Source organism: Symphalangus syndactylus, chromosome 10 (genome assembly GCF_028878055.3).
Source record: "Symphalangus syndactylus isolate Jambi chromosome 10, NHGRI_mSymSyn1-v2.1_pri, whole genome shotgun sequence".
Classification (NCBI taxonomy): domain Eukaryota; kingdom Metazoa; phylum Chordata; class Mammalia; order Primates; family Hylobatidae; genus Symphalangus; species Symphalangus syndactylus.
The window spans coordinates 77,857,172-77,877,459 of NC_072432.2; the positions used below are offsets into that span (position 1 = coordinate 77,857,172).

The 20,288-nt window shown below is 38.5% G+C and overlaps 1 protein-coding gene across 22 annotated transcripts in view; it reads right to left on the reverse strand.

Annotated features, from left to right (window-relative positions):
- Positions 1-20,288, reverse strand: part of ADGRL3 (adhesion G protein-coupled receptor L3) — an 873,224-nt gene that overhangs the window by 637,254 nt on the left and 215,682 nt on the right. The window lies entirely within an intron of this gene.

Consider the following 20,288-nt stretch of genomic DNA (forward strand, 5'->3'; position numbering starts at 1 on the left):
AAATGTCCTTGCCTTCCGTCTACCCCAATAATTTCTTATATGGTGGCTTCGCAACCAGAAATTTGTTACATTCCAATCATTTTGTTGATACTTAGTTTGTTCTCTGCCCAACACTTTTATATGAAATTGACTAAATTCTATCAACAAAAATATTTAGAACAGTTTAATCTCAATGGAACTTGTTGGAGGTGGTAATAAACAGGTCTGGTCACCTGGGACTGATCACTCTTTAAAAGAAGCGTTGTCCTCTATCTCAGTGGGTCATCAACTATTGAGTGTTCAGCCTCTAAAAGACAACAATTTCCCCTGACAAAGGCTTGAAGAAGCACCTGCTATCCAAGGAGGGCAGCCATGGGGAGGACAGCTGCTGCTGCCAGATGGCCCTGACACCTCTTGGTCCTATTTTATAGAAGGATTGTTTAAGCACCTTAAAGATCCTATTTCATGGTCAGTGAAATTTATTTCCAATTCCTCACAAGGATAGATTGTTTCCATTAAAAAGACAGAATCTATAAAGAGATTACATCCCCAAGCCATCTTTTTTCTTTGGTTGGAAGTGATGATGATCATGGTTATAATAAGAAATTTAAAATTAAAGGAAGCAACTATCTATCTTACTCTAGCTCTAGCTCATACTTTAGGGAAAAGGCCAAGACATATGGAAGGAAAATAGATATTAGTGGCAATCAATGACTATTTGTACATCAAAAACATTGATTATGAAACTATCATTTAAAACTCACTATTCTTTTAACAACCACCTTGAAGCTTTCCTGAACTTGAGGTTATAATGTTATCATTAAACCTCTGCTATCCTTAGGACCAAAATTTGCAGGAGAATATATTCTGATATCAGCATATCAGATCTGTGTTGCACTCACAAAAAAATTTAATTCTACATAGTCATTTAGTGGTGAATTTAATTTCTCAACTCCATATTATATAAGGGGCAGTGAGAAACACCATTCCCTGAATAAGGGATGAACAAGGAAATAAATTAGGTATATTTTATCAAGTTTTATTTATGTATATTCGTTTCTCAGTTTTATTGATTGTGGGTTTTAAGTACAACCAATGTTAAAATGTACATTTCAGTAGGAATAAAATATATTGGCTAAAAGAAGAATGAAAAATAGAAATAAATTTTCATTTGAATTCAATATTGTTAATGCAAGTTGCATGTACAGTGTCTTACTCTCCCTACAGCGGTTGTACTTTAAATTGAAATGTCATTGATATACTTTTATAAACCAGAAGTGCTAGGTTCATGTATATTTTATTCTCTATACCAATCCTTTTAGGACATAATTAAATGCAGACAAACAGAAAAGAACTAACTGGAATCAATGTGTCCTTCTGAATGACATATCCTTCATACCTGCAAAGCCATCTCATAAGCTAGACTATTGCACTCATGCTCATAAATTTGACAAGGTTGGTTGATTCTCTTCCAATCCCATTTACATTTAGAAATATGTAGCCATATAGGATATTTTTCTATTAATTTATAAAGTGCTTCAGTTATGATGAAAGACAACATTACCTCTTTGTTTCCAAAGCACAGGTTAATATTTTGATTATCTTTGTGTCTCATTGTCGATGTAGAGTTTTTGAATATAAACTGAAATGCAGTACAGATTTTGCTATGTTTTAGAAGATAAAGCATTCAGTTAGGATAGTCCAAAACTGTCGACGGGATCATCTTTCATTAGGGCCACTTAAGCCAATATATGGATAAAATGATTCATCACTTTAACTCTAGAAGCCATTATTTCTAATTAAAAACTATCCCATAAATACCTATTTTATTATGACATCTGTGTGGTAAATAAATTCAAGCTATCAGTAAAGCACTCACCAAGGAAATTACCTTAAAAAATTACTTCATTTCCAAGTGTATCTTCCTAATTAAAATGACTATTTCCCATCCTTATTTCTAAACTGCAATTTATAATAACTTTAGAGTCTCTGAATATCTAATACTTGGGGAAGTTATTATCTGGATTTCTTAAATCACAATGCCTACAAAAAAATTAGTCATTTATTGACCTTTAACAATTATGTGCATGAAAATTTATAGAGCTCCCTGATATTCAAAGAGAAAAGGAATAAACTGATAAAGCTCTGTAATCATTTTCCTCCAACTCTAAGCTACGGAAGTGGGGGGTTAATTCCAATTCAATTACATCAACTGTACAATTATCATTGTAGTTCTTTGGGATATAAAAAGATACATAATACATGAATTCACATACTGATGAAGACAATCGTCCAAAGCATCTTGTCTCTCCAATATTTACTTCAGGTATGACTGATTCTTTCACCTTTAACTTTTAAGTTTTCTTTCTACCCACCTTTCTTTTCTAGGTACACAACATGGTGCAATGAAAACAACTCAAGGGTTGTGTTTCTTTAGATTCAGATATGAATATTTACTTTGCCATTTACTAGCAATACTTTTTTAAGCAACATAATTTCCCTTACTAAAGTTCAGTTTACAATTATCAAGCTTCAATATCCTATCACTGTCTCTAATTTCTCAATCTGAGCTGGTTTATGTTCTCAAACAATATTGTGATTGTTGGCTGTGCTAACAAAACTGTAAGCAAACATTGGACTGTGTTTTCCTGGAGAACAGAATACAAGCTTTGGAGTTAAATTATACCTGGGTTTGTAATCACATCTTCCTACCAATATCTAACAATATCTGTATTTACAATAGATTATTTCAATGAAAAATGCTTTTTTTCATTAAGCCATAATTATATGAGATATACATATATTTATCTGGAACGACAGATAGATAGATGATAGATAGATAGATAGATAGATAGATAGATAGATAGATAGATAGATAGATATAGATAGATAGATAGAAGATAGATAAATGATAGACAGATATCCAGAACATGTGAGATATATGATAGTTACAGAGATACAGATAGATGGGTCTATGTTACAGATACCGGCTAAGCATTTCACAAATATTAATTCATTTAATACTCATGAAGTATTCATGAAATGGCCACTATTATCACTCCTATTTTACAGATAAGAAAACTGAGGCTAGGCATGACATAACTGTATCAAATCACATAGCTGGTAAGTAGCAGAAACACACAAGACACTCCTGAATCTACTCTTACCTAGTAGGTTATATACACTGTGTCTCAATATTTGAATATAAACTAATTTTCTGGCACTAGAATCTTTTCAGATCTAACTTTGGTAACCTTTGAAACTATTGGTGGTCTTTCCTTAAAATTCCCTTTAATGTTATCTTCTGTCACTATAAGGAAAATGGCTGTGCGGCAGTCAAGAGTAGGCCAAGGTAAACATCTGGCACAGCATGACACAGCAGAGTTGGAGCACAGGTGCACAATCCCTTGCATTATATAATCACAGTTATGTAACCATGTTATGAGTGGGCTCACCACCTGGCTCTGAGCCACTATTGTCTATGAAATGCATAAATGTATCACTGACACTGTGAGGGGTGGTGCATAATAAAGCCATGTCCCACTTACCTATGGCCCCCCGAGTGTTCTTTCAACTACCTGCCATCCATTCACCAACTGCCCTTGGACCCCAGCTCAGGTTGGAACCTGATAATTGGCGTAGTCAACAGGATTCCGAGGTGAGTGAGTCCTCAGCCCCTGATGGTCCTGGGTCAGCTATGTGGTCTCAGCATGGGTTGTGGTACCTCGTGGCAGCCTTCCTGCTCAGATAGGCCCCAGTGAAAACATGGGTGATGCTGGACAGGTCTCCCGTGACTATGGAGAAGGCGCTGAAGCACTTTGAAGCACAGAGCACTGAAAAGGAGCGAGCCTTTGCCGGCAGAGTTGGATGGGCGTTTTTGACTGTGCTACAGGAAGTGCACACTCAGTCCCTGAGGGATACAGCTCAGGTAAGGGACCTCCAGGGTCAAGCAGAGTGCCTGGAGATCCAGATATACAGCTTGAAACGAGAATTAGGGCCTGCCACTAGTGTGGGCCTGGGCCAGCCAACCCAGAGACCCCCACCCGGTCTGATATCAAGGAGGAAGAACCTCCATTGTAGGCTCACCCAGTGGTCCGTCAGAAAACAGAGCAGGAACAGCCATTGGGGCCCCGGGGCATGGGGGTTCAGGGACCCCCTACTGTGGTGGAGCACATGTCATACAGGGCCTATACCCCAACTGAGTTGCATAAATTAGGTAAACAGGGTCAGCAGTGCATGGGGGAACCCCCACCCACCTGGATGCGTTGCCTTTTGGATGAGAGAGCCGATGGTATTGTCTGTTCTGCCTCTGAAATGGAAAAGTTGGCCTCCATTATGACCCATCCCTCCATCAGCAATTGCAGGTGAGCAGGCGGTTAACACAGGGGCAAGGCGACCACACCCTGACTGAACAGCTGATGGCTGCCATAGAATGGTATGGAACGATGCCAGAGAAATACCAAAAACTGTGAGTAAATGGCTTTCATGTGCAGAGCTGGTGCAGGTAATTCAGGAAATGGGTATGTGGCAAGTTTTGTTTGATGTACATACCTGAGGGCCACATGTTGAATGCTTTACCTCCCACATGAGGGACCTTCTGTTGAGCTCTGCACCCCCAAGTGCTTTCAGCTCTCTGGCCATTGACCTTACTCTGTACATGGGGCACTGTGTACATGAGATGACTACTGCCATGGTGGCGCTCAGAGAAGCAGAGGGCCATTGGCAGGGTCATGGACTTTGTGCCATAAAAAAGAGAAATGTACCCCATCTACAGGGGCCACCTCATGGGACAAAAAAGGTCCCCAGTGGGTGACCTGCACACAGATGTGAATTGATTCGATTTTGGTTGGGGTTGACCGAGATAAAACTGATAGGCAACCCAGTGAAGTGCTGCTAATTTTGTGGAGGCAATTGTCCCCAGAGCAGCAATTCCAGAAAATGCCCAAGACGGGGCAGCCCACCAGGATGCTCCAGCTCAAAGACTACTTGAAGGTGGGTGGAGGTATACAGCCTTTTGTGTTTGATTAGGGAACTGGCCAAGGTGCCTGGCTTGGGGGGAAACCAGATGACCAGAGGCCATGTGTGGAACTGGCAAACCACTCTCCCCAATGTTGGCATTGGTAGACACTGGTGCAGAGTGTAGCCTCGTCTATGGGAACCCAGGTAAGTTTCCAGGCGCGGCTGCATACATAGACGACTATGGAGGCCAGTCAGTGAAAGTGAAAAACATAACTGTGCTGCTGACTCTGTAGGAGAGGGGCGTCCCCCCATTCCCGATGGGGCATGGCATATGAATGGGTCCAGCCAGGGTGCAACTGCTTCCTGGACTGCTGTTGCGGTCCAGCCTACTACTGACACCATATGATTTGTTATCAGGTGTGGACAAGTAGTCAATGAGCTGAACTCAGAGCAGTGTGGATGGTGATCACCAAGAAGGAGACACCTATGGCAATCTGCACCAATAGACTGGCAGTTTATCAGGGCCTAATCTTGTGGCTAACTACCTGGAAATTACCGAATTGGCTAGTTGGTCACGGACTCATTTGGAGCCAGGCCATGTGGCAAGAACTATGGAAAATGAATTACGTTTGCATGTTATTCCCCCGCCTTTGTGGGGCTGTAGTTCAAGGTTGGACCTGGTGCTCCAAACCTTGAATGAACAGCCACAGAAAGGTGGCCCAGCCCCAGAGGGGCACTTCTACACTGGGCCACTGCCTCCATCCAGTTACAGATACAGACACCAAGGATGACCTCCTCCCACCGGATATGGAGACAGAGGGTAATCTGTTGTTGCCTGCCTCAATGCATCTAAAGGCAGGAAAACCAAAAGCCTGGCTTTGGCCGTGGACCCTCGAAGGCCCCATTGCCGATGGTTGGCTACCATAGCCCCCAGCGGGGAGGGCCTACTGTATGATTTACATGTCACTCCTTGGGTATTTAATATATGGCCTCCATGAATGACTGTTCATAGGGGAATGGCCAGGGAAGGAACTCTCCTCTGCAGGACATCGTGGCCTAATTTGAGCTCCCCAGTAACTTTAGCACAGATACAGGACCCAAAGGAACCATGGGGAGCACCATCCTGGGCAGAAGCCCCTGGCAGCTACCAGAAATGAATGGTTAGCCTGTATTTTGCCTGAGGGGCGTGATTCATCCCTGTTAGTACCTGTGCCTGTTTTGTTGTTTCGACCACAGATTGACACGCTCCAAAAGCATTGTGAAATGGGCCCACACCTACCCTGAGGTGACTAATATTTCCAACTGTAGGATCTGCACCACCCTTCCAGCAGCAGCTGCGGACGGCTTGCCCTGGCACATACACTTAGCCTCTACGGAGAACTGGACATGGCTAGAGACTTGGGGTCCCATGGGTGATGCCTGGATTGCGAAATGATAAACTTTGGATAGGGGGCATGGCAAAACCTATGACATGCCCAACGCCTGGCTGACCCGTAATGTCTATGATGAATGGGGCTGGTTAGTGGGGGAACATGTAGTGCCCCCACCACAGGTACCATGATGTATAGAGCAACAATGGGATGGTGTCATCATGGGGTATTTGCCCACCATAGCCTGCACAAATATAACATATGTCGCCACACCAAGGGTGTAGTGGAATAGGTGGCCTCATCAAGGTCAAGCTCCAATGGACTTTGTGCCCTCTGGGAGTTTGTGAGTCTCTGGAGACATGGAATGGCCATATTTGCCAGTGAACTGGACTGGCCCTTGTACCTGGGGGTGGCCTTTGTGCCTGCCACTGTGCTTCCCAAATTGCCTAGACGCCCACACAACTGGGAGGTGCTATGTTACCACTTTTTGCAAGTGCTGCAAGCCCCTTGGTGGCTCTACCCCTTAGCTTTGACCATCCCTGGAGCAGGTGTCATTACTGTAGAAATGCAGGTTACAGCCCTTGCAGAGCACACAGCTTGGCCCCTGAATTACACCCAAGTCACCCTCCTCCTGTTAACCAATGAGGTTGATCAAACCAGAAAGGTGGTGCTGCAAAACTGGATGGCCTTAGATATAGTAACGGCTGCCCAAGGTGGCATCTGTGCCCTTATAGGGACCCAATGTTATACATTTATTCCAGAAAATCAACAAAACTTAACAGCAGCCTTGCAAGGGATGTCACGGGAGATTGAAGCAGTTGAGAGCCTTACTGATGACCCCCCCACCACAGAGATGGTGGGCATCCCTGAGCTCTGGCCTACGTTGGGCCCTGATAATCATGGGGAGCATAACGGGGATATTAGTAGTAGGTTCTTGCTTCTTGTATTATTGCTGTGGCTTATGGGTGCAGGGTGCCACCCTGTGGGCAAGTTTCCCCACTAAGAGGACCCCCTCAGCCTAGGGGGCGGAGTTTAAGGAAAATGGCTGCATGGCAGTCAAGAGTAGGCCAAGGTAAACATCTGGCACAGCATGATGCAGCAGGATGAGAGCGCATGCGCACAATCCCGTGCATTATATGATCACAGTTATGTTACCATGTTATGAGTGGGTTCATCACCTGACTCTGAGCCACTGTTGTCTGTGAAGTGCATAAATGTATCACTGACACTGTGAGGGGCAGCACATAATAAAGCCATGTCCCACCTGCCTACGGCCCCTCCACCCCCCGAGTGTTCTTTCAATTACCCACCACCCGTCCATCAACTACCCTTGGACCCCAGCTCAGGTTAAAACCTGACAGTCACATTTTCCTAATTTTGTAGGTTTCCTTCTAAATCTCTCATTAACATTCACCATTATTGGCCTCCTTCACTCACTCTTCATTTTCTACTTCTTTAAATGGAGGTGTTCATCAAAGACTCACCTTTAAAGATGTTCTTGCTCTGTGCTCCTTCCATGGCTTATGGCTACCATACACACACATTAAACTCATCTCTTCTTATCTCAGGTTAACCATGGCCCTGGTTCTAAATTCCAAAACAATGCATTTCCAACTGAATAAAGAATGACACAACCAGGGCTTTCAGCAGGCTTTACGAGTCTGAAACATCTCACAATCATGACCCTCTCCTACTAATCTCAGCTCTTACACTCCTTGTGATTTCAATCTATTAAAATGGCATTACTGGCCCTAATCCATTGGCCTCCACCTAGTCCCTTTCCATTACTTATTTTCCATACTGCTCTCTGCCAGATCAAACTATGTTCATGGATTCTCCCTATACCTTCATCAAGGCTCAGATGACATCATGTTGATGTAGCATAAAGTCCAGATTATCTAACACAGTGTTCAATAGCTCTGAAGTTAAACTCCTATACACTTTCCCATCCTGTCTTCTATTAATCCTATCCACACTGGATTCAATGTTTCCTGAAATATGGAAGTTCATGGCCTCTGGCTTTGCCCATGCTGTTCCAAGGGCTGCTCCTATTTGATCCTTCTCTATGTATCCAAATCTTAATCATCCTGTTTATCTACTGAAATGGTCAACGTTTTCTGGTTGTTTCATTTGGGTAGTTGACTCTCAACTTCAACATCCCTTTCTTTGGAATGTTCTGACCCTATTGTACAAAAATACTACATAAACCAGATATGTAAAACTGCAAAATTTCGAGAGAAACTAACTCAGATAAGCTACATAATTTTACCTCAAAAATTTACCTAGTTCTTAATGTCTTAGCCATATGCCCCCAAATTGATATCAGAACTCACATACTACAGGCTCACTTACGTCTCTCAGCTCTATCTCTTTATAATTCTAAGGCTAAGAATTAATCATGAGGAATTTTCACCTTTCTTTGGATTTACCAAAATTGTTACTTTTTCGGTCATCTATATAACATTCTTATTTTTTGCCAAACCAAGATAGCAACCCACCATTTATATGTACACATGTATACTCTTAATCATACATATTTCTAAGAATATATATTATTTATATTTTTTATCTATTTATATATATATATTCTTAAAGCTTCACACAAAAATCAAATCACATAATTATTTTATGTAAGTGAAAAGTATGTGGGCAGATTACTATTCATTCATAGAACAGATATTCCCCCAAGCAGGGTGTTACTAACTTTTATAATATCAATGAATTAGGTATACTGAAACATCTACATTAGTCTCAAATGCTTTTTGTCTATTCTACTTAGGAAGATATGTTGGACCAATTTTGGTTTTATCACGTTTACAGAAAAAATCTTAGAAACATTAGTAAATAATATAACCAAGTATAAAATAAGGTACTCCATAATTCTTCTACTTTTCCATATCTGTGTGTATGCATAAACATGGCATGTTTGTGAATATGTTAGTATATATTCATAAGCATGTTAGTGGCATATGTTTGCCACAATCTTAGCTGAAAATACATAATGAGAAATCAAAGAAACTACTGTTTACTTCTTAGAAAAAGCAAAATATTTAAGAATGTTTTAAGGAAGATATTGTAGTTGGTTATCTTTCTAGGGACACTGAAGTTGATACACTGAAAATGTTATACACCCATTTTAACTCTAAGGCTTTAAACTTTACTTTTAATGAAAAATTCTCAAGACTCCCCAGTCAGAACGCATTAACATTGAAATCTGTAGATCACTCTTTCAGACGTAGAAAAATACGAAAATACAAAGCAGTCTATCACTTTGTTGGGACATGTCTTTGATTGGACAATTTTTTAAGTATATCCTTTATATAAGTAATAAACATTATATAAGTTAAAAATCAAGTTACAAAAAGGTTCACACAAGTTGTGGTATTGAATTGGGTCCTTAGCAACGATGAATAGATGAATAGATGAATGATGAAGGATAAATAGATGTTTTTAAGACCAAAAAGGGGTACAGGAATGAATTAATAATGAATGAAGAAAAGTCATATCTAATTATAAATGTTGTGGATAGTTTTCCTGAAACTAAATACTAAAATCTTTATGATCAAGGTGTTTTCACTCATGGGCATCAATTATATCCATAGAACTATCTGTCATTATAATACTTTACTAAAGTCCCTAATATTCCTTTACTTAATGGTATGGATCATAATATTTATAGAAATTAAATGATTTTAATTATAAAATTAAAAAATAAATAATTTTAATCATGAAAATACTAAATTAAATCATGTTAGGAAGTTCTTCCTACTTGTAAGTGGCATCAAAGGATTTAGAAATAATTTTCCTGATTTCTCTGTATAAAATGTAAGAAAAATAAGCAGGCCAAATGAATAAGGTACCGGAATAACAATAAACAGTACTTTTTAAAGTGCCATAGAGACAGAATTTATTCTTGTTGTTGACACTTTATTAGATTTCTAGTGCTTTTCACATCCGTCCCATTTGATGCTCACAGCAACTGTGTGAATTTGTTAGTAAGATGACATTTGACATTTTTTTGTTGGTTTGTTTTTTTTTTTTGAGATGAAGTCCTGCTCTGTCGCCCAGGCTGGAGTGCAGTGGTGTGATCTTGGCTCACTGCAAGCTCCGCCTCCCGGGTTCACGCCATTCTCCTGCCTCAGCCTCCCAAGTAGCTGGGACTACAGGCGCCCGCCACCAAGCCCAGCTAATATTTTGTATTTTTAGTAGACACAGGGTTTCAGCATGCTAGCCAGGATGGTCTCGATCTCCTGACCTTGTGATTCGCCCTCCTTGGCCTCAGGTGATCCACCCACCTCAGCCTCCCAAAGTGCTGGGATTACAGGCGTGAGCCACTGTGCCCGGACGGCATTTGCCAGTTTTATAGAAAATACAGACAAGTATTTTACCCCAGGTTAGACAGTTATTAAAAAAAAAAAGAGCTAAAACTTGAATATAGGCCTTCCACCAATACTACAAAATAACTAGAGTGGAATTTTTCAGCTAGTGTGAAAATGTGTTCTTTGATATAAGTCATAAAAACAAAGATTTATATAATGAAGTTCTTATTCACCTCCAAATGTAAGTAGACTTTTTTTTTTTTTTTTTTTTTTAACCTTGGGTATGATCTTAGGTACTCTGTGCTTTAGTTTTTCCACTTACACAAATGAGACTTTAAGCCTATCTTTAAACTGCACTGCCGGGCGTGGTGGCTCACGCCTGTAATCCCAGCACTTTGGGAGGCTGAGGCAGGTGGATCACCAGGTCAGGAGATCGAGACCATCCTGGTTAACACGGTGAACCCCGTCTCTACTAAAAATACAAAAAAAATTAGCCAGGCGTGGTGGCGGGCGCCTGTAGTCCCAGCTACTCAGGCGGCTGAGGCAGGAGAATGGCGTGAACCCGGGAGGCGGAGCTTGCAGTGAGTCCAGATAGCACCACTGCACTTCTGCCTGAGAGACAGAGTGAGACTCCGCCTCAAAAAAAAAAAAAAAACTTTTCTTTGGAGCAAATATTTTATTATTCTAGGGTTCAGCATGATAAAAATATGTGAAGAAACACTAACCAATGAATATTTTATGGAAACCAAAATATTTTAAAAATACTGATTAGAAAATCGAATCCACCATCATATAGTGATACTATTTTGCTCAATTAAAAATACTCTCTATGTAAAAGATATCATGGGATAACAAATGAAGACAATAGAAAAATGTGGCATAAAATGTTTTATTAAGTTGTCATGCTCAATCAAATTTAAAGTAAATTAAAAAGATCATTGAAAATATCTAAATACGGGCTGGGCATGGTGGCTCACGCCTGTAATCCCAGCACTTTGGGAGGCCAAGGTGGGTGGATCACCTGAGGTGAGGAGTTTGAGACCAGCCTGGCCAACATGGTGAAGCTCCATCTGTACTAAACATATATATATAAAAAAAAAAATCAGCCAGGCATGGTGGCACATGCCTGTAATCCCAGCTACTGGGGAGGCTGTGGCAGGAGAATCACTCAAACCTGGGAGGTGGAGGTTGCAGTAAGCCAACATTGCACCATTGCTGTCCAGCCTAGGTGATGAGAGCAAAACTCCATCTCAAAAAAAAAAAAAAATCTAAATATGTTTAAATCTGTGAAAATAAATCTAAATATGTTTAAATCTGTGAAAATAACAATCAAAATTTTAAAAAAAATCACAATGCTGCTAAAAATTGACTGCATACAGCATGTCCTCAAATAAGTTCTTTCATTATAATGTTGGTGAGAAAAACAAATTGATTTCCAGGGGCCACTGTCTGTGTGGAGTTTGCATGTGTTCCCCATGTGTGTGGGGGTACTCTTGGGGTATTCTGGTTTCCTCCCATATCCCAAATTAAGTATGTGCCCATTAGGTCAACTGTTCCTACTCAGTGGTTCCAGTCCGAGTGTGGGTGGCTGTGAGAGTGTGCCTTGCAATGGACGGACATCCTGTCCAGGGTGGGTTTCCACCTTGCCCCCTGGGTTGGCTCTGGCCACTGGCGACCCTGAACTGGAATAAGTGAATAAATAGTTATCTCACTTGTTTTCATTATTCTTTCTTAAATGTATATAGAGCTCACATTTATTTCAATGTTAATATTAGAAGTATTTTGGTCTTTATTTAGAAATTGGTGATGTTTTGTGATCAGAAATATACCGTAGGAACTTAACTCACTTCCATTAATTAGCATATAGTAAAATTGGTTTCACTATACATCACTTCATTTACTTATAATAGCAGTTTCCAAGGACCTACTAATTATGTTAAGTGAAGATTTATTGTATATTATATATTAAATCTACCTACATTTTTTAAATTGTGAGAAAGTATACCGACATTCTTAACAAAATAATTGTCATCTAAGCTATGCATTCTGAGAATTATAATGTCATTGAAACCCTAGGAAAGCTTTCTAAATCAAGTAAATTATTGAAATTCATGACATAGGATTTCTATTTATAGTCACTAAACTGTAAATAAATATCTGAATTAATTTACCTTTTTTCTTTTTATACATGATAGACGTTTTAAATGTTACTGTATGCTACCTGTATATCCAACTGAGTATCTCTTCTTAAATGGCCCTCATGGAAGCATGAACATTTAACACAGTTAATAATATTAAGTACCATGCCTTATTAATTTCATTAACACATATTAATGTGAATGAATAGATCATTTTATTTAAAAATGAACAAAGATTTGGCCCTACTGAGAATTATCTGGACAGAATGCTGCTTCTCTATTTAAATAGTCTGTTTTAATTCAGTGCATTGTTTTCCTTTGTGGAATTTATCAATCTGTATTATTTTATCAAAGAACAAAGCTCTTAGTGAGACAAGAGAAAGTATCAATAGGAAGAAAAACATACTGCAAAAAGACAAAGGCACAGACCACGCTGAAGACACAGAAGAAATGCACACAAGATGACCCCAAACAAAATTTTATCTAAATTTGCTGCCATTGTGAAGACAAAACCATATCCGATGTTCACAGCCTGAAATATGCTCAATTGCAGAATATCAGACAACTGCTATGGCAGAGACCACTAGGTGATTACCCAGTATTGATTCTCTACTTCCCCCTTAACAGAACTCCAATTCTCTTGGCAGTAATCCTGTTCTCACCCTAAAGAGAAATTGCACTTCTACTCTTTCAGATATGGGAGAACACACGATATTTTGTCCAACGAAAACATAAGAGAAAGTTGTTAAGCAAAATTTCCAAAATGGGTAGCAATCTTACATGAAATGTGCCTTTTGCTTCTTGCTCTTCTCTTTTTCCAGCCAGAGCATAGAAACTGACAGGCACTCTAGCCACCATTTATAAGCACAAAAATGAAGGTCACATATAAGGACAGCAGAAAAAGCGTTCTTTGCAGCCACAGAAGCCTCCACTCCCTCTGTCCAGTATTTAAGCAATTTAGACCAATCTCAATCCCCAACTGAAACCCTTGCCTAAAATTCATCTTTCATTTTCTAAAAAATGCAACAAGTCTTACTGAAGGCCTTCATTGCTCTACTACCAACATACAATCAATTTAATCCCTTTAACCTATGCTGCAGTCAAAGGTTAACCCCCAAAACTATCTCCCTCACCAAACTCCATATTCTGTATGTCTCATTCAAGGAGTGGACCCAACTTAAGCACAAGATGGGATCCTATGCACCTCCTCTAAAAGTGAAAAAAAAAATGTAATTTGGCATAAACTATTTTAAAACATCGATTATCATTTTATTAAACATTAAAGAAGGTTTTTCTAAATTTTTTCAAGATAAGCCTATACAAAAAAATCACCTCAAACAAGACTATTTTTTTTTCGAAACCAGTGCTTCACAAACTGCGTATGGCAAAGTACCTCTTTGATTTTTTTTGTTTGATGTTTGTTTTCTTCGTTTTTGGTTTTTGAGACAGAGTCTGGCTCTGTCACCCAGGCTGGAGTGCGGTGGCACAATCTCGGCCTACTGCAACCTCGAACTCCTGGGTTCAAGAGTGATCCTCCCACCTCAGCCTTGCAAGTAGCGGGGACCACAGGTACGCACCACCATGACTGGCTAATTATTTTATTTGTAGAGATGGGGGTCTCACTATGTTGCCCAGGCTGGTCTTGAACTCCTGGGATCAAGTGATCTGCCCGCCTCCCAAAGTGCTGGGATTACAGGTGTAAGCCACTGCACCCGGTCTTGTTTGTCAATTATTTAATGCAGGGATCCCCAACCCCTAGGCCATGTACTGGCCCATGACCTGTTAGGAACCCGGATGCACAGCAGGAGGTGAGCAGCAGGCAAGCAAATATTACCACCTAGGATCTGCCTCCTGTCAGATCAGCAGTGGCATTAGATTCTCACAGGAGCATGAACTTTATTGTGAAATGTGCACAGGAGGGATCTAGGCTGCCTGTTTCTTATGAGAATCTAATGCCTGATGATCTGTCACTGTCTCCCATCACCTCCAGATGGGGCCATGTAGTTTCAGAAAAACAAGCTCAGGGTTCCCAATGATTCTACATTATGGTGAGCAGTATAATTATTTCATTATATATTAGAATGTAATAATAACAAATAAAGTGCACAATAAATGTAATGCAGTTGAATCATCCTAAAACCATCCACCACCTCATCCCACCCCAGGTCCGTAAAAAAACTGTCTTCCACAAAACTGGTTCCTAGTGCAAAAAACGTTGGGCACCACTGTTTTAATGCATCTGTTTTATATACCATTTCTTTTATAAAATTTACCCTCCTCAACAACAACAAAAAAATCCACTGATCATATGCTTGAATGTTGTAACAAATATTAAATTGTTACAAAAGTTTCCAAAGCTTATTCTCAACTTTTACTTGGCTTGTTGCAAATAGGAAACAGTATTACTCCTACATATACTAGCTGAGTTTAATGTTCAACTGTCCTTTTTACTTTACTACAAATAAAAACTGAATTAAATAACAGATCATTTTGAGAAATCTGTGAAATTGTCAATGTCATTATTCTTTAATTTTAAAAAGAAAAATATGTCAGTCCAATTGCTTTCTGAAAGTTGTTTAAAGGCTTTTAAATTTTTTATTAATAGGCATAGAAATATTAAAATACTCACAGTTTTGGCTTTTCCTGAAAAATTACTAGTTTCTTTGATTTCCATCATGTTTTTACCCAAAATTGAGACAGGCATATTTCATTATTATGCTTATAAAAATATGCTAAAATAATTTGAAATTAACAATGTCATATAGCACTTTTATAGATTTTTACCTAATCCAGATATCAGCACATGGTTAAAATAATGAAAAATACCTTCATATTTAAAAAACTATATTCTATATTAATGTAAACTTTTTAACACTAGCGATTAGAGAAACTAGGTGAATGTTTATTAATTAAACCATAGAAGAGACAGATGGAGAAAAAGGTAGCCTTTTAAAAGACGGAATACTTTTGAACTCTGAAATGTTTTACGGCAAAAACAGTTCAGAAGCAATACGCGTATATCAGTGTCAGGACTTGGAAAATATGCCATCATCTAGGCTCCCTACTTTGAGAAACTTCATGCCATATCATTGAAATGTACGTTCCTGGTTTAATTAAGTGATTATCTAAAAAGCTGACAATATATGCTATATTAAAAAAAAGATAATTTAGTTTAAATAAAGATCATTTCTTTCATGAGATGGTAGAAGAGGAGAAAACAAAAAAGGAAGAAGAAGAATAGGTTAAAGGGAAATCTAGACAATGACAGAATAGGGAAAATTGGGATACATTTAACAATGGTCAAATTTATGTACGATAGTTAACATAAATTAACTTAGAAATTAAAATTACTATTACTATATTTTAAAAACCAGCACTTCAACCCTATGCAAACAATGATGTGGTAGATGGTAAAAATCATAACGTTGTTGCTTTTGTGTAATAAATTTCTAGTTTAGAATTTTCCATGACAATTCAATATTAATATTCCACAGAAATTCTTTTGGATACACTGTGTTGGAAAAAAAATTATCTTTCCTTAGTAACTCTTTAGTTCTTGTGAAAACAAATCCTCCTAAAATAAAAAGACTTCAAGGAAATAAGGCAAGTACTTATAAATAATGTTTTTCAATAATTACCAATACGTGAAAGACAAGCATGAATTTATTGGTATATGTCTTTTAATAAATAGATCTAGTGTTTTAAAAGTACTAGTATCTCAGCTAAGGTCCTTGATATTATAATAGAAATAGGCCAAAAATAGACATTGCTGAATTAATGTATTTTAATATTCCTATTTCTAATTATTATGTTTTTATCAAAGACTGTCTTCACTAAAAAATACCTAAAGTTATCTTCTAATGTCAAAACAAAATAAGAAATATTTCTAAAAATAAGCAGGCATCTCTTTTCATTTAGACACAATATAGTTTGCACATTTCCAACTATTTTTAGAACAAGCAGAAAGTTACTATGCAGACTAAATAGATAATATATTTACTCAGGATCTTGATGAAAATTTAGAGATTTTAAGCTGAGATAATGTAAATATCAAAATTAGTATTATCATTATTTCTATGACTAGATTGAAAAACTGATTATGTCCTTTATAAGACACTAAATGAAAAACCACTTTAGATGAATAAGCTTTGGCAATATATGACAACTTATGTAACAACCAGAGATCAAGCAGAACAAACATAACCAGAAATATACCTCTTTGATTTGATATATTATTCCAAAAAAAAACACAAAGCAATTCTCATATTTTGACTGTCTCCATCTCCTCCTTTTCCTTAGTATAACTGCAAAACCACTCAATGACCAATAACCAATCAGAGTCAAGCAAAATACCAAGCGTAATTATCCAATTATTGGAAATATTAATTTAGATCATGTTACCTGAAGTAACTCACCTATTTACCAGAGGAGAAGAATAAACAAATTTAAGATAATAAAATTTTCTCTGGGAATAACAACAGTATATTCTTATAAAGGAATACAGAAAGCCCTCAAATTTCAGGTCCACTGTTCAAAATAATTAACATATGTTTAGTAGTAGAAATTTTTTCTCTAAATCACATACAAGGGACAATGTATCTTACATTTGAGAAGCATTGCTTACTGAAAAGTTTATGAAACTTTACCTATTTTAATTAGACCTTACCAAAAGTAGGAAAATGCTTTTGTTATTATTATTCCAATTTTTCCAGGTAAGTTAGTCCTAGGCTGCCATCTGCATGTAATGTTTTCAGCCCTTCAGAATGGTCTGTGGCAGACTAATAGTGACTCCTGAGGTAATTTCCTGACTTGTCTCATTTTCCTACAGAGTTGACAAATTCTAGTCCCAGCAGTGTGGTTTAATTCAATAATAGAAACAGGCCTTTCGGACATAAATATTCACAATGACTATGGAAAAATTATACACAACTGTCAAATATGTAGAAATTATTTGCAAAATGCACAATTTTAATAAAATGGTCCCAAACCAGTATTCTCTGTCAATAAAGGAGGACTACTGCATATAAAACAAACATAAGAAGATGCTGAAGGATGGAGAAAATAAGGCAGAAAGGCCTCAGACTCATGGAACAACGTGGATTCATGGAACAACGTGGCGCTGAGTTCCCTGGTTTCATTCGTTTGTTTGTTTGTTTATTGTTTGTTGTTTAACTCATACTTCCAGATTTGGAGCAGAAAAATCTGGCAACATGGAAACACCAACAGATATAGACCAAAAGTGGCCCAGTAAAGCTTGCTTTCCTGAGCCACAGAACCAGGAAAGGGGCAATGTAGTAATTCAGAAAACTTTTAGATAAACACTGCACTACTCCAGGCAAACAACAGAGAAAACTTTAGCCCCACCCACACCCACATTATCAAAGACCAAAGAAAGCCTAGAGTTCCACCTCCACTAGGTTATAACCCCGGCACCTCTACGCACCCCGCAAAAAGGTGGGGTAAGGCAGGGTCTACTGGGTACTTTGGACTTTCATCCCCACTCCAGAGTAGCAATGTCCTGCCACCCCACATTGTCAGTAAAGAGCACCCTTTTCCCCACTTCCTAAGATGCTGGTGTAAACAGAGGCCAAGTGAAGGCTTTCACCACTTCCCACCAGTAAGGAGGCACACCGACCCCCGGTATCAGTGGAGGTCACACAGGGGTAACAAGGCACACATACCCATCTGAGTAAGGGCAGCATCAGTAGAGGCCTAGTGAGGAGCCTAACCTCCCGAGCACATCCAACAATAATAAAAAGCTTCAATATCAGCAGTGTGGAACGTGGACTTCTATCATCTCCACCTGCAGTAACAAGGCAGCTACAAACTAACCTTCCTGTGAGAAAAGAAACCAGCTCAAACAGAAGATTTAAATAAAAGCCAGAGCCTCATAACCTAATACACAGATTATCCAGTTTTCAACTGAAAATCATTCATTATATGAGGAACCAGGAACATGTCAAACTTAATGAAAAAACATAATCAATAGAATCCAATACCAGGTGATAGAGATGTTAGAATTATCTGACAAAGATTTTTAAAGCAATCATCATAAAAATTTCCCAATGAGCAATTACAAAAATGCATGAAAACAAATGATAGAACACCATCTTAGCAACAAATAGAAAGTCTCTGAATAAAAAATCTAGAACAGGAAAATACACAATAACCTATAGTAAAGCAACACCTGGGCTCTAAGAGCCAAATGGAAAGGAAGGAGAGAAGAATCAAGTTAGTTAACTTTAGGATACAGCGATAGCACTGTCCAATGTGGACACAGAGAAACAGACTGGAAAAATGAAGACAGCCTCAGAAACTACGATAAAAGATTTACCATTCCAGTTGTGGTAGGCAGAACCCACTTTACCACCAACACCAAAGATATTCGTGTCCTAATCTAGGCTAGGCTGAGTCAGGCATCCACATCAGTGTTCCCAGAACAACCAATGCCTGCCTTTTTCATAGGATTTAACCCCACTGAACTGAAACTGTAGTATTTTTGGCCAAGAATTGAGTGTACTGGCCTGGTGTGGGGGACCACACCTATAATCCTAGCACTTTGGGAGGCCAAGGCAATAGGATTGCTTGAGCTCAGGAGTTCGAGACCAGACTAGGCAACAAAACAAGACCTTGTCCCTACGAAAAAAAATTTATTAAAAAAATAGTTGGGCACAGTGATACATGCCTGTAGTCCCAGCTCCCTCGTGAGGCTGAGATGGGAGGAAGACTTGAGCCAGGTCAAGGCTACAGTGAGTTGCGTTCATGCCACTACATGCCACCTGGACAACAGAGTCTCTAAAAAACAAACAAACAAAAATATCACAACAAAATTGAGCTTTCTGAGACAAGAGACCCATAGCACCTAGTTGACTGAAGTAGAGGTGTGAGCAATGACGTAATATCCAGAATTCAATTCATATTTATTAACATGAATATATGAGGGTTAACACATTGTTAACTTTTCATCTCAACAAGAAGAAAAATTTCAAAATCTTAGTGAATTCTCATATTAAGATGGAATTATCACTTTCATAGCTTAATTTTCAAAGTGACTTTCTCTTCAATATCATTTCTTCTGAAAATGTTTGGGGAATCTCTGAAACACCCCAAGTATTTCCTGACATCTAGGAAATAAAATATAAGCAGTCCTTCCACCAGCTCAGCCAAACATGTGCATGAAATTTATGACAGATCATGAATGTGGAGAAAACATAATTTAATAAAGTTAAGAAAATTGGTAATTTTTCTGACAAAAGATAAGGAAGGAAAGAGAAATTAGTCAAAATTGTATGTAAAGCTGCAGAAATATCATTAATGACTCAAACCTGGAAGTTGAATATTGCTTTGAAGTATTAACACAGGTCATCTGAAATTGGAAATAGCTGATTATTCACATATTAGGCAAACAAAAATTGGGCAAGCTATTTAAGAAAGAATTCTGCTGTTTTACAAAATAATATCTATGGAGGAGGGATGCCTGGAAAATTACTGTTGCTGACATCACTTGCCTCCTGATATGATGC